This window comes from Taudactylus pleione, unplaced genomic scaffold, assembly GCF_031769625.1.
Source record: "Taudactylus pleione unplaced genomic scaffold, aTauple2 ptg000619l, whole genome shotgun sequence".
Taxonomy (NCBI): Eukaryota; Metazoa; Chordata; class Amphibia; order Anura; family Myobatrachidae; genus Taudactylus; species Taudactylus pleione.
The window spans coordinates 362681-375341 of record NW_028285021.1 but is presented as its reverse complement, the minus strand read 5'-3'; the positions used below and the strand labels follow the sequence as shown (position 1 = coordinate 375341).

Here is a 12661-nt window from a genome sequence, read left to right as displayed (position 1 = left end):
TGCTTAAAGAACATTTATTTTACTTTAAACGTAACCTATATTTGTGAACTACTACACCATCATGTTGATCCATCACAAACGACAAAAAATCATAACATACACATTTGGCCAATGACATGACTTCTACTATAACAGTAATGGTAGATTTTCCTTAAATGTGTTCTATGTATGTCTTTAATGAAAAGCATTGTTCATTGACATAGATTTCTTAATTGAATTAGTTTATTTTTGACACTTGAGTGTCAGCTTCACTTATGAAGCATTATTTGCAAAATTCCGTTTCCAAGGAAAAAATTCCAAACTGACAAGATTTGAACCCATGCGTGCAGAACACAATGGATTAGCAGTCCATCGCCTTAACCACTCGGCCACCTCGTCTTTCTGGCACAAATAAAGATGAGTTGTCTCACACCACTTGTCATATTTTAAATAATTTCTTTATACATTGTTGGTTGTGTTCTCAGCAATATCACAGGCTTGTTAGCGAGTCCTCTTTCAAGTGAGCCTTTGCTTAAAGAACATTTATTTTACTTTAAACGTAACCTATATTTGTGAACTACTACACCATCATGTTGATCCATCACAAACGACAAAAAATCATAACACACACATTTCGCTTAGATTTTCACTAAATGACATGACTTCTACGACTTCTACTATAACAGTAATGGTAGATTTTCACTAAGTGTGTTCTATGTATGTCTTTAATGAAACGCATTGTTCATTGAAGTAGATTTCTTAATTGAATTAGTTTATTTTTGACATTTCATTGTCAGCTTTACTTATGAAGCATTATTTGCAAAAATTCCATTTCCAAGCAAACAATTCCAAACCGACGAGGATGGGTTTGGAACCCATGAATGCAGAGCACAATGGATTGTGCTCTGCACGCATGGGTTCCAATCCCATCCTCGTCGGTTTGGAATTGTTTGCTTGGAAAAGGAATTTTTACAAATAATGCTTCATAAGTAAAGTGAAATGAAGTGAAGTCAATCGCCTTAACCACTCGGCCACCTCATCTTTCTGGCACAAATAAAGAAGGATTTTCTGATACCACTTGTCTTGTTTTAAATCAATTCTTTATAAATTATTGGTTGTGTTCTCATCAATATCACAGGCTTGTTAGCATGTCCACTTTCAAGTGAGCCTTTGCTTAAATAACATTTATTTTACTTTAGACATAAACTATATTTGTGAACTACTACACCATCTTGTTGATCCATCACAAACGACAAAAAATCATAACATACACATTTGGCCAATGACATGACTTCTACTATAACAGTAATGGTAGATTTTCACTAAATGTGTGCTATGTATGTCTTTAATGAAAAGCATTGTTCATTGAAGTAGATTTCTTAATTGAATTAGTTTATTTTTGACATTTAAGTGTTAGCTTCACTTATGAAGCATTATTTGCAAAAATTCCATTTCCAAGCAAACAACTCCAAACCAACGAGGATGGGATTTGAACCCATGCATGCAGAGCACAATGGATTAGCAGTCCATCGCCTTAACCACTCAGCCACCTCGTCTTTCTGGCACAAATGAAGAAGGGTTTTCTGACACCACTTGTCATATTTTAAATCATTTCTTTATACATTGTTGGTTGTGTTCTCAGCAATATCACAGGCTTGTTAGCAAGTCCACTTTCAAGTGAGCTTTTGCTTAAAGAACATTTATTTTACTTTAAACTTAACCTATATTTGTGAACTACTACAAGATCATGTTGATCCATCACAAACGACAAAAAATCATAACATACACATTTGGCCAATGACATGACTTCTACTATAACAGTAATGGAAGATTTTCCTTAAATGTGTTCTATGTATGTCTTTAATGAAAAGCATTGTTCATTGACGTAGATTTCTTAAGTGAATTAGTTTATTTTTGACATTTGAGTGTCAGCTTCACTTAAGAAGCATTATTTGCAAAATTCCATTTCCAAGGAAAAAATTCCAAACCAACAAGATTTGAACCCATGCGTGCAGAACACAATGGATTAGCAGTCCATCGCCTTAAACACTCGGCCACCTCGTCTTTCTGGCACAAATAAAGATGAGTTGTCTGACACCACTTGTCATATTTTAAATCATTTCTTTATACATTGTTGGTTGTGTTCTCAGCAATATCACAGGCTTGTTAGCAAGTCCTCTTTCAAGTGAGCCTTTGCTTAAATTACATTTATTTTACATTAAACGTAACCTATATTTGTGAACTACTACACCATCATGTTGATCCATCACAAACGACAAAAAATCATAACACACATTTGGCTTAGATTTTCACTAAATGACATGACTTCTACGACTTCTACTATAACAGTAATGGTAGATTTTCACTAAGTGTGTTCTATGTATGTCTTTAATGAAAAGCATTGTTCATTGAAGTAGATTTCTTAATTTAATTAGTTAATTTTTGACATTTCAGTGTCAGCTTCACTTATGAAGCATTATTTGCAAAAATTCCATTTCCAAGCAAACAGTTCCAAACCGACGAGGATGGGTTTGGAACCCATGAATGCAGAACACAATGGATTGTGCTCTGCACGCATGGGTTCAAATCCAATCCTCGTCGGTTTGGAATTGTTTGCTTGGAAAAGGAATTTTTACATATAATGCTTCATAAGTAAAGTGAAGTGAAGTGAAGTCAATCGCCTTAACCACTCGGCCACCTCATCTGTCTGGCACAAATAAAGAAGGATTTTCTGTCACCACTTGTCTTGTTTTAAATCAATTCTTTATACATTATTGGTTGTGTTCTCATCAATATCACAGGCTTGTTAGCATGTCCACTTTCAAGTGAGCCTTTGCTTAAAGAACATTTATTTTACTTTAGACATAAACTATATTTGTGAACTACTACACCATCTTGTTGATCCATCACAAACGACAAAAAATCATAACATACACATTTGGCCAATGACATGACTTCTACTATAACAGTAATGGTAGATTTTCACTAAATGTGTGCTATGTATGTCTTTAATGAAAAGCATTGTTCATTGAAGTAGATTTCTTAATTGAATTAGTTTATTTTTGACATTTAAGTGTTAGTTTCACTTATGAAGCATTATTTGCAAAAATTCCATTTCCAAGCAAACAATTCCAAACCAACAAGATTTGAACCCATGCGTGCATAACACAATGGATTAGCAGTCCATCGCCTTAACCACTCGGCCACCTCGTCTTTCTGGCACAAATAAAGATGAATTGTCTGACACCACTTGTCATATTTTAAATCATTTCTTTATACATTGTTGGTTGTGTTCTCAGCAATATCACAGGCTTGTTAGCAAGTCCTCTTTCAAGTGAGCCTTTGCTTAAATTACATTTATTTTACTTTAAACGTAACCTATATTTGTGAACTACTACACCATCATGTTGATCCATCACAAACGACAAAAAATCATAACACACACATTTGGCTTAGATTTTCACTAAATGACATGACTTCTACGACTTCTACTATAACAGTAATGGTAGATTTTCACTAAGTGTGTTCTATGTATGTCTTTAATGAAAAGCATTGTTCATTGAAGTAGATTTCTTAATTGAATTAGTTTATTTTTGACATTTCAGTGTCAGCTTCACTTATGAAGCATTATTTGAAAAAAAATCCATTTCCAAGCAAACAATTCCAAACCGACAAGGATGGGATTGGAACCCATGAATGCAGAGCACAATGGATTAGCAGTCCATCGCCTTAACCACTCGGCCACCTCGTCTTTCTGGCACAAATAAAGAAGGGTTTTCTAACACCAGTTGTCTTGTTTTAAATCAATTCTTTATACATTATTGGTTGTGTTCTCATCAATATCACAGGCTTGTTAGCATGTCCCCTTTCAAGTGAGCCTTTGCTTAAAGAACATTTATTTTACTTTAGACATAACCTATATTTGTGAACTACTACACGATCATGTTGATCCATCACAAACGACAAAAAATCATAACATACACATTTCGCCAATGACATGACTTCTACTATAACAGTAATGGAAGATTTTCCTTAAATGTGTTCTATGTATGTCTTTAATGAAAAGCATTGTTCATTGACGGAGATTTCTTAATTGAATTAGTTTATTTTTGACATTTGAGTGTCAGCTTCACTTAAGAAGCATTATTTGCAAAATTCCATTTCCAAGGAAAAAATTCCAAACCAACAAGATTTGAACCCATGCGTGCAGAACACAATGGATTAGCAGTCCATCGCCGTAACCACTCGGCCACCTCGTCTTTCTGGCACAAATAATGATGAGTTGTCTGACACCACTTGTCATATTTTAAATCATTTCTTTATACATTGTTGGTTGTGTTCTCAGCAATATCACAGGCTTGTTAGCAAGTCCACTTTCAAGTGAGCCTTTGCTTAAAGAACATTTATTTTACTTTAAATGTAACCTATATTTGTGAACTACTACACGATCATGTTGATCCATCACAAACGACAAAAAATCATAACACACACATTTGGCTTTGATTTTCACTAAATGACATGACTTCTACGACTTCTACTATAACAGTAATGGTAGATTTTCACTAAGAGTGTTCTATGTATGTCTTTAATGAAAAGCATTGTTCATTGAAGTAGATTTCTTAATTGAATTAGTTTATTTTTGACATTTCAGTGTCAGCTTCACTTATGAAGCATTATTTGCAAAAATTCCATTTCCAAGCAAACAATTCCAAACCGACGAGGATGGGATTGGAACCCATGAAGGCAGAGCACAATGGATTGTGCTCTGCACGCATGGGTTCAAATCCAATCCTCGTCTGTTTGGAATTGTTTGCTTGGAAAAGGAATTTTTACAAATAATGCTTCATAAGTAAAGTGAAGTGAAGTGAAGTCAATCGCCTTAACCACTCGGCCACCTCATCTTTCTGGCACAAATAATGAAGGATTTTCTGACACCACTTGTCTTGTTTTAAATCAATTCTTTATACATTATTGGTTGTGTTCTCATCAATATCACAGGCTTGTTAGCAAGTCCTCTTTCAAGTGAGCCTTTGCTTAAAGAACATTTATTTTACTTTAGACATAAACTACATTTGTGAACTACTACACCATCTTGTTGATCCATCACAAACGACAAAAAATCATAACATACACATTTGGCCAATGACATGACTTCTACTATAACAGTAATGGTAGATTTTCACTAAATGTGTGCTATGTATGTCTTTAATGAAAAGCATTGTTCATTGAAGTAGATTTCTTATTGAATTAGTTTATTTTTGACATTTAAGTGTTAGCTTCACTTATGAAGCATTATTTGCAAAAATTCCATTTCCAAGCAAACAACTCCAAACTGACGAGGATGGGATTTGAACCCATGCGTGCAGAGCACAATGGATTAGCAGTCCATCGCCTTAACCACTCGGCCACCTCGTCTTTCTGGCACAAATGAGGAAGGGTTTTCTGACACCACTTGTCATATTTTAAATCATTTCTTTATACATTGTTGGTTGTGTTCTCAGCAATATCACAGGCTTGTTAGCAAGTCCACTTTCAAGTGAGCTTTTGCTTAAAGAACATTTATTTTACTTTAAACTTAACCTATATTTGTGATCTACTACACCATCATGTTGATCCATCACAAACGACAAAAAATCATAACATACACATCTGGCCAATGACATGACTACTACTATAACAGTAATGGTAGATTTTCACTAAATGTGTTCTATGTATGTCTTTAATGAAAAGCATTGTTCATTGAAGTAGATTTCTTAATTGAATTAGTTTTTTTTTTACATTTGATTGTCAGCTTCACTTATGAAGCATTATTTGCAAAAATTCCATTTCCAAGCAAACAATTCCAAACCGACGAGGATGTGATTGGAACCTATGAATGCAGAGCACAATGGATTGTGCTCTGCATGCATGGGTTCCAATCCCATCCTTGTCGGTTTGGAATTGTTTGCTTGGAAATGGAATTTTTGCAAATAATGCTTCATAAGTAAAGTGAAGTGAAGTGAAGTCCATCGCCTTAACAACTCGGCCACCTCATCTTTCTGGCACAAATAAAGAAGGGTTTTCTAACACCAGTTGTCATAATTTAAATCAATTCTTTATACATTGTTGGTTGTGATCTCAGCAATATCACAGGCTTGTTAGCAAGTCCATTTTCAAGTGAGCTTTTGCTTAAAGAACATTTATTTTACTTTAAACGTAACCTATATTTGTGAACTACTACACCATCATGTTGATCCATCACAAACGACAAAAAATCATAACATACACATTTGGCCAATGACATCACTTCTACTATAACAGTAATGGTAGATTTTCCTTAAATGTGTTCTATGTATGTCTTTAATGAAAAGCATTGTTCATTGACATAGATTTCTTAATTGAATTAGTTTATTTTTGACATTTGAGTGTCAGCTTCACTTATGAAGCATTATTTGCAAAATTCCGTTTCCAAGGAAAAAATTCCAAACTGACAAGATTTGAACCCATGCGTGCAGAACACAATGGATTAGCAGTCCATCGCCTTAACCACTCGGCCACCTCGTCTTTCTGGCACAAATAAAGATGAGTTGTCTCACACCACTTGTCATATTTTAAATAATTTCTTTATACATTGTTGGTTGTGTTCTCAGCAATATCACAGGCTTGTTAGCAAGTCCTCTTTCAAGTGAGCCTTTGCTTAAAGAACATTTATTTTACTTTAAACGTAACCTATATTTGTGAACTACTACACCATCATGTTGATCCATCACAAACGACAAAAAATCATAACACACACATTTCGCTTAGATTTTCACTAAATGACATGACTTCTACGACTTCTACTATAACAGTAATGGTAGATTTTCACTAAGTGTGTTCTATGTATGTCTTTAATGAAAAGCATTGTTCATTGAAGTAGATTTCTTAATTGAATTAGTTTATTTTTGACATTTCATTGTCAGCTTCACTTATGAAGCATTATTTGCAAAAATTCCATTTCCAAGCAAACAATTCCAAACCGACGAGGATGGGTTTGGAACCCATGAATGCAGAGCACAATGGATTGTGCTCTGCACGCATGGGTTCCAATCCCATCCTCGTCGGTTTGGAATTGTTTGCTTGGAAAAGGAATTTTTACAAATAATGCTTCATAAGTAAAGTGAAGTGAAGTGAAGTCAATCGCCTTAACAACTCGGCCACCTCATCTTTCTGGCACAAATAAAGAAGGATTTTCTGATACCACTTGTCTTGTTTTAAATCAATTCTTTATACATTATTGGTTGTGTTCTCATCAATATCACAGGCTTGTTAGCATGTCCACTTTCAAGTGAGCCTTTGCTTAAAGAACATTTATTTTACTTTAGACATAAACTATATTTGTGAACTACTACACCATCTTGTTGATCCATCACAAACGACAAAAAATCATAACATACACATTTGGCCAATGACATGACTTCTACTATAACAGTAATGGTAGATTTTCACTAAATGTGTGCTATGTATGTCTTTAATGAAAAGCATTGTTCATTGAAGTAGATTTCTTAATTGAATTAGTTTATTTTTGACATTTAAGTGTTAGCTTCACTTATGAAGCATTATTTGCAAAAATTCCATTTCCAAGCAAACAACTCCAAACCAACGAGGATGGGATTTGAACCCATGCATGCAGAGCACAATGGATTAGCAGTCCATCGCCTTAACCACTCGGCCACCTCGTCTTTCTGGCACAAATGAAGCAGGGTTTTCTGACACCACTTGTCATATTTTAAATCATTTCTTTATATATTGTTGGTTGTGTTCTCAGCAATATCACATGCTTGTTAGGAAGTCCACTTTCAAGTGAGCTTTTGCTTAAAGAACATTAATTTTACTTTAAACTTAACCTATATTTGTGAACTACTACACCATCATGTTGATCCATCACAAACGACAAAAAATCATAACATACACATCTGGCCAATGACATGACTACTACTATAACAGTAATGGTAGATTTTCACTAAATGTGTTCTATGTATGTCTTTAATGAAAAGCATTGTTCATTGAAGTAGATTTCTTAATGGAATTAGTTTTTTTTTTACATTTGAGTGTCAGCTTCACTTATGAAGCATTATTTGCAAAAATTCCATTTCCAAGCAAACAATTCCAAACCGATGAGGATGTGATTGGAACCTATGAATGCAGAGCACAATGGATTGTGCTCTGCATGCATGGGTTCCAATCCCATCCTCGTCGGTTTGGAATTGTTTGCTTGGAAATGGAATTTTTGCAAATAATGCTTCATAAGTAAAGTGAAGTGAAGTGAAGTCCATCGCCTTAACAACTCGGCCACCTCATCTTTCTGGCACAAATAAAGAAGGGTTTTCTAACACCAGTTGTCATAATTTAAATCAATTCTTTATACATTGTTGGTTGTGTTCTCAGCAATATCACAGGCTTGTTAGCAAGTCCATTTTCAAGTGAGCTTTTGCTTAAAGAACATTTATTTTACTTTAAACGTAACCTATATTTGTGAACTACTACACCATCATGTTGATCCATCACAAACGACAAAAAATCATAACATACACATTTGGCCAATGACATGACTTCTACTATAACAGTAATGGTAGATTTTCCTTAAATGTGTTCTATGTATGTCTTTAATGAAAAGCATTGTTCATTGAAGTAGATTTCTTAATTGAATTAGTTTATTTTTGACATTTGAGTGTCAGCTTCACTTATGAAGCATTATTTGCAAAATTCCGTTTCCAAGGAAAAAATTCCAAACTGACAAGATTTGAACCCATGCGTGCAGAACACAATGGATTAGCAGTCCATCGCCTTAACCACTCGGCCACCTCGTCTTTCTGGCACAAATAAAGATGAGTTGTCTCACACCACTTGTCATATTTTAAATAATTTCTTTATACATTGTTGGTTGTGTTCTCAGCAATATCACAGGCTTGTTAGCAAGTCCTCTTTCAAGTGAGCCTTTGCTTAAAGAACATTTAATTTACTTTAAACGTAACCTATATTTGTGAACTACTACACCATCATGTTGATCCATCACAAACGACAAAAAATCATAACACACACATTTCGCTTAGATTTTCACTAAATGACATGACTTCTACGACTTCTACTATAACAGTAATGGTAGATTTTCACTAAGTGTGTTCTATGTATGTCTTTAATGAAAAGCATTGTTCATTGAAGTAGATTTCTTAATTGAATTAGTTTATTTTTGACATTTCAGTGTCAGCTTCACTTATGAAGCATTATTTGCAAAAATTCCATTTCCAAGCAAACAATTCCAAACCGACGAGGATGGGTTTGGAACCCATGAATGCAGAGCACAATGGATTGTGCTCTGCACGCATGGGTTCCAATCCCATCCTTGTCGGTTTGGAATTGTTTGCTTGGAAAAGGAATTTTTACAAATAATGCTTCATAAATAAAGTGAAGTGAAGTGAAGTCAATCGACTTAACCACTCGGCCACCTCATCTTTCTGGCACAAATAAAGAAGGATTTTCTGATACCACTTGTCTTGTTTTAAATCAATTCTTTATACATTATTGGTTGTGTTCTCATCAATATCACAGGCTTGTTAGCAAGTCCTCTTTCAAGTGAGCCTTTGCTTAAAGAACATTTATTTTACTTTAGACATAAACTACATTTGTGAACTACTACACCATCTTGTTGATCCATCACAAACGACAAAAAATCATAACATACACATTTGGCCAATGACATGACTTCTACAATAACAGTAATGGTAGATTTTCACTAAATGTGTGCTATGTATGTCTTTAATGAAAAGCATTGTTCATTGAAGTAGATTTCTTATTGAATTAGTTTATTTTTGACATTTAAGTGTTAGCTTCACTTATGAAGCATTATTTGCAAAAATTCCATTTCCAAGCAAACAATTCCAAACCAACAAGATTTGAACCTATGCGTGCATAACACAATGGATTAGCAGTCCATCGCCTTAACCACTCGGCCACCTCGTCTTTCTGGCACAAATAAAGATGAATTGTCTGACACCACTTGTCATATTTTAAATCATTTCTTTATACATTGTTGGTTGTGTTCTCAGCAATATCACAGGCTTGTTAGCAAGTCCTCTTTCAAGTGAGCCTTTGCTTAAATTACATTTATTTTACTTGAAACGTAACCTATATTTGTGAACTACTACACCATCATGTTGATCCATCACAAACGACAAAAAATCATAACACACACATTTGGCTTAGATTTTCACTAAATGACATGACTTCTACGACTTCTACTATAACAGTAATGGTAGATTTTCACTAAGTGTGTTCTATGTATGTCTTTAATGAAAAGCATTGTTCATTGAAGTAGATTTCTTAATTGAATTAGTTTATTTTTGACATTTCAGTGTCAGCTTCACTTATGAAGCATTATTTGCAAAAATTCCATTTCCAAGCAAACAATTCCAAACCGACGAGGATGGGATTGGAACCCATGAATGCAGAGCACAATGGATTAGCAGTCCATCGCCTTAACCACTCGGCCACCTCGTCTTTCTGGCACAAATAAAGAAGGGTTTTCTAACACCAGTTGTCTTGTTTTAAATCAATTCTTTATACATTATTGGTTGTGTTCTCATCAATATCACAGGCTTGTTAGCATGTCCCCTTTCAAGTGAGCCTTTGCTTAAAGAACATTTATTTTACTTTAGACATAACCTATATTTGTGAACTACTACACGATCATGTTGATCCATCACAAACGACAAAAAATCATAACATACACATTTGGCCAATGACATGACTTCTACTATAACAGTAATGGAAGATTTTCCTTAAATGTGTTCTATGTATGTCTTTAATGAAAAGCATTGTTCATTGACGTAGATTTCTTAATTGAATTAGTTTATTTTTGACATTTGAGTGTCAGCTTCACTTAAGAAGCATTATTTGCAAAATTCCATTTCCAAGGAAAAAATTCCAAACCAACAAGATTTGAACCCATGCGTGCAGAACACAATGGATTAGCAGTCCATCGCCTTAACCACTCGGCCACCTCGTCTTTCTGGCACAAATAAAGATGAGTTGTCTGACACCACTTGTCATATTTTAAATCATTTCTTTATACATTGTTGGTTGTGTTCTCAGCAATATCACAGGCTTGTTAGCAAGTCCACTTTCAAGTGAGCCTTTGCTTAAAGAACATTTATTTTACTTTAAATGTAACCTATATTTGTGAACTACTACACGATCATGTTGATCCATCACAAACGACAAAAAATCATAACACACACATTTGGCTTTGATTTTCACTAAATGACATGACTTCTACGACTTCTACTATAACAGTAATGGTAGATTTTCACTAAGAGTGTTCTATGTATGTCTTTAATGAAAAGCATTGTTCATTGAAGTAGATTTCTTAATTGAATTAGTTTATTTTTGACATTTCAGTGTCAGCTTCACTTATGAAGCATTATTTGCAAAAATTCCATTTCCAAGCAAACAATTCCAAACCGACGAGGATGGGATTGGAACCCATGAAGGCAGAGCACAATGGATTGTGCTCTGCACGCATGGGTTCAAATCCAATCCTCATCTGTTTGGAATTGTTTGCTTGGAAAAGGAATTTTTACAAATAATGCTTCATAAGTAAAGTGAAGTGAAGTGAAGTCAATCGCCTTAACCACTCGGCCACCTCATCTTTCTGGCACAAATAAAGAAGGATTTTCTGACACCACTTGTCTTGTTTTAAATCAATTCTTTATACATTATTGGTTGTGTTCTCATCAATATCACAGGCTTGTTAGCAAGTCCTCTTTCAAGTGAGCCTTTGCTTAAAGAACATTTATTTTACTTTAGACATAAACTACATTTGTGAACTACTACACCATCTTGTTGATCCATCACAAACGACAAAAAATCATAACATACACATTTGGCCAATGACATGACTTCTACTATAACAGTAATGGTAGATTTTCACTAAATGTGTGCTATGTATGTCTTTAATGAAAAGCATTGTTCATTGAAGTAGATTTCTTTTTGAATTAGTTTATTTTTGACATTTAAGTGTTAGCTTCACTTATGAAGCATTATTTGCAAAAATTCCATTTCCAAGCAAACAACTCCAAACCGACGAGGATGGGATTTGAACCCATGCGTGCAGAGCACAATGGATTAGCAGTCCATCGCCTTAACCACTCGGCCACCTCGTCTTTCTGGCACAAATGAGGAAGGGTTTTCTGACACCACTTGTCATATTTTAAATCATTTCTTTATACATTGTTGGTTGTGTTCTCAGCAATATCACAGGCTTGTTAGCAAGTCCACTTTCAAGTGAGCTTTTGCTTAAAGAACATTTATTTTACTTTAAACTTAACCTATATTTGTGATCTACTACACCATCATGTTGATCCATCACAAACGACAAAAAATCATAACATACACATCTGGCCAATGACATGACTACTACTATAACAGTAATGGTAGATTTTCACTAAATGTGTTCTATGTATGTCTTTAATGAAAAGCATTGTTCATTGAAGTAGATTTCTTAATTGAATTAGTTTTTTTTTTACATTTGATTGTCAGCTTCACTTATGAAGCATTATTTGCAAAAATTCCATTTCCAAGCAAACAATTCCAAACCGACGAGGATGTGATTGGAACCTATGAATGCAGAGCACAATGGATTGTGCTCTGCATGCATGGGTTCCAA

The 12661-nt window shown here is 34.5% G+C and overlaps 3 non-coding genes across 3 annotated transcripts; all 3 read right to left on the bottom strand.

Moving 5' to 3' along the window:
• Nucleotides 1-5312: 5312 nt before the first annotated feature.
• Nucleotides 5313-5394, bottom strand: TRNAS-GCU (transfer RNA serine (anticodon GCU)). Its single transcript has one exon. It is a non-coding gene; the product is annotated as a tRNA-Ser (tRNA).
• A 2203-nt stretch (nucleotides 5395-7597) lies between these two features.
• TRNAS-GCU (transfer RNA serine (anticodon GCU)) lies at nucleotides 7598-7679 on the bottom strand. The gene has a single exon. It is a non-coding gene; the product is annotated as a tRNA-Ser (tRNA).
• A 4397-nt stretch (nucleotides 7680-12076) lies between these two features.
• TRNAS-GCU (transfer RNA serine (anticodon GCU)) lies at nucleotides 12077-12158 on the bottom strand. The gene has a single exon. It is a non-coding gene; the product is annotated as a tRNA-Ser (tRNA).
• Between the last annotated feature and the right edge of the window lie 503 nt (nucleotides 12159-12661).